The sequence below is a fragment of the Monodelphis domestica genome, chromosome 1, assembly GCF_027887165.1.
Source record: "Monodelphis domestica isolate mMonDom1 chromosome 1, mMonDom1.pri, whole genome shotgun sequence".
Classification (NCBI taxonomy): domain Eukaryota; kingdom Metazoa; phylum Chordata; class Mammalia; order Didelphimorphia; family Didelphidae; genus Monodelphis; species Monodelphis domestica.
The window spans coordinates 148,833,646-148,837,187 of NC_077227.1; positions in this window are offsets into that span (position 1 = coordinate 148,833,646).

Genomic DNA, 3,542 nt, shown 5'->3' on the forward strand with positions numbered 1-3,542 from the left:
ATTTATATAGTGCCTACTATGTGCCAGGAAGATTATCTCATTTAATCCTCACAAAAACTATTAGTAGGTGCTATTATTATCCCCATTTTAGAAAACTGAGGCAAATAAGTGATTTACCCAGAGCCACATAACTAGTAAGTATATGAGAATGGATTTGAATTCAGGTCTTCTTAACTCCAGGCTTAGAGCTCTATCAACAGCACTACCCAGCAGTACAGATAAAGTGGCAAGCTATATAAATGTAACTGGCCATGTATTCTGCTACTTTATATTCCCTTCTGAATTATTATCTCTTGAACCTCACTTCTGACCATTCTACCTCATGTTGGACTTTCCAATGTTAAAAGAGTTGTTTACTTAATTAAAGAGGAGACAATGTACTTTCTTCTACATTGCTGCTAGGGCAGGGCTTTGGGGATTTGGAGAATTATTTATTTTTTTGCCCAGATTTTTATAGCATGGTCCTTTCCTACCTTTCTGTTCTTCTTTCTCCTTATTTCCTTCCACCTACCCTGAGGTCCAGTGACATTGGTTTTCTTTGCTATTCTATCCAACTATCTATCAATCATCTACCTATATGTCTGTAAATCCAAATCCTGTTCTCGGGCACCATTTCTTCAACAGCTGTTCACATCCCAAATTTTCCTTTCTCTCTTGATAGCCTTATCTTCTAATCAGTAACAATGTTGGAAATATTACCAATGGTCCCTCGAGTTTTCATTTTCTTCCACAGGATTTCATAATTCCTACTTAGCAATATTTTAAATTTTCTTTCTGGTTTTTGTCCCTACGTGAGTCACCTGATGTGGTCTGTGGTCACATTGGATAAGCCATGGGCAGATCTTTCATGTTCCAGGTACATGCCCCAGAAAGTCAAAAGACCTCTTTGCTGTTTATGTTCAGAAAAAAATAGCTTTCTCAGTCACCAACCATCACTACTTGTTTCTTCTTCCACTCACTGTAAATGGAGTGCGAGTAATGGAGTAAGTGTCATTCCTTGGAGCAAAAAAAGCTGATTCCTCCTGACTGGGTCCAGCTCCCCTCTCCATGGGGAGGAATTTATGCCAATTATTTCACTCTAGATGTTCAGGGGGCTACTTTTTCTCCCTTATTTCTCTGGGCCATATGCTTCTATTATATACTTTTTTCTATTTTATTATTTATTTTAAAATCTAAACTCCCTGATTTCATTGATTTAGAGGACCCCCAGGAAGGAAATACTTTTTTTTTTCACTTAAAATTTTTTTTCCAGTTACATGTGAAAACCATTTTTAACACTTGTTGGGGTTTTTTTTAGGATAATTCTATTAGTATTTTTTTTTATTTTTAATGTGAAAAGAAAACACTAAAGGTTCCTACAAACATAAAGACTTAAGGTAGGCTACAGTGGCATGGCATAATTATTTTCTTTTTTTTCCTTTTAAACATTATTTTATTTGGTCATTTTCAAACATTATTCATTAGAAACAAAGATCATTTTCTTTTTCTCCACCCCCCTCCCAATGGCGATGCGTGATTCCTCTGGGTATCACATGTGTCCTCGGTCCGAACTCTTTTCCATGTTGTTGGTATTTTCGTTAAGGTGTTCATTTTCTACTATATACTTTTTGAAAGAGTTTAGAATTCTGTTTCTCCAACTGCTCCTTCTTCTTCGTTTCCTCTTAAAGTTCTTCCATTCTCTCAAGAAAGAATGTATCTTCTCCATGGCTTAGAGAGTAAAGATTTGTTCCAGTCCCTTCATTTTTCTTTTCTGACAGAGCAGCTTTCATTTTCTTCATATATAGATGTTACTGTTTAGTGGCAGAAATATAAATGTTCCATGTTTTCTCCTTGTCCATGCCCTCCATATTTACTAGAAATCAGCTTTTTTGTTAGTAGCTCTGGTGTGACTGACCCTAATGCCATCAGAAGGAAATCTTGTGTGGCAACTTCCTTTTTTAGCTTTTCTTTTCATTTTTGGAGCTCTAGTTACTTGGGGGTGCCTAAAAGAGGCTTGGGCAGCTAAATGGCAGAGTAGATGGAGTTCTGGGCCTGGGATCAGGAAGACTCAGCTTCCTAAATTCAAATCCAGCCCAAGACACTTACTAAATATGCCTTATCAGTAAAATGAGCTACCAAAGGAAATAACAAACTATTTAAGCATCTTTGGTGAGAAAACCTCAAAGGGGGACACAAAGAATCAAACATGCCTGAAATGACTGAATAACAACAACCTGAAACAGCCTTTGTTTGTATCAGATTTTCCTCCTTATATTTTTCTGCTGTTGGAAACAGGGGCTACTCTGATTTTCAAGCAAGGTTTGCTAGGAAAGTGCAGTCAATTAAAGCTAATTATTACCCTTTTTTCTTCTTTTTCCATCAAAACTTAGACCTTCCTTACATTTTTTCTGGCCACTTCATGCTAGCTAGAATATCATACAGAAATAGTGAATTTCAAGGCTAAGAAACATTACCTAGATTCCAAATGAAAAATAGCTCAAGAATTAAACCACAAGTTTTAAATAAGGATTAGAGTTACCTAATCTCTCTTGGCCTTGATTTCCTCACAGGTAGAATCAGGGAATTGGGTTGAATTACTCTTAGGTCTTCTCTAACTCTCAATCTGTGGTCCTATGATTCCATTATATTTTTGACATAAATGCCAGCATTAAGCAGAATGTGCTGGATCTATGTTGGAGTCTAATAAAGACACACTCTGCAATATTTTTAAATAAATAAATAAAGATCAGAGTAGGGAAGAACTATGCATCTTCTGCTTGGGCAGAGATATAAGGTTCTCTGGGAAATCTCTAAGCAATACAAAATAAAGCCCATACAACCTAGGGGCCTAGGAGCATTTGATTAGCCCTTCATTGACTTCAAAGATGATATGATGTTGGTTATAGATACTATTTTGTTTCTGTTTGCAAATGGTCTGTAAAATGTACAACAGTCTAGTTCAAAGTGCTTTACTAAGCATCTACTACAGATTTAGAATTAGAAGGGAATTTAGAGATTTCTAGAAATAAAGGAAGGAAATAATCATTTATTAAGAAACTACCGTGTGCTGGTTACTATTAAGCACTTTACAAACTTTATCATATTTCATTCTCACAACAACCCTAGGAGGTAAGTACTATATTTGTCTCCAATTTACATTCCAGGAAACTGAGGCAGATGGAAGTTAAATGACTTGCCTAGGATAATATACCTACTATGTGTATGAGACCAGATTTGAACTCCAGTCTTTCTGACTCTAGACATACTGCTCTCTCCACTGGGCCAGCCAGCTGCTCTAGCCCCTTCATTTTACTGAGAGATCAGTCTCAGAGCCTGAAACTCAGAGATATTTACATGCCCAAGGTCACATAAGTAGTAGGACTGAGAGCTGAACACTGGTCCTCTGACAACATACCCACATCTGCTCCCTAGAAATCCAATGTTCTTTCTCCTGCACTACAAGTAGCTCTCCAGATTCAATTCTTTCACTGAATAGAGATGATGAACTTGGACCCAATTTGCCTTTTTTTCCTAAGCCTTCCACAGCTGTGATTTGTCTCCAA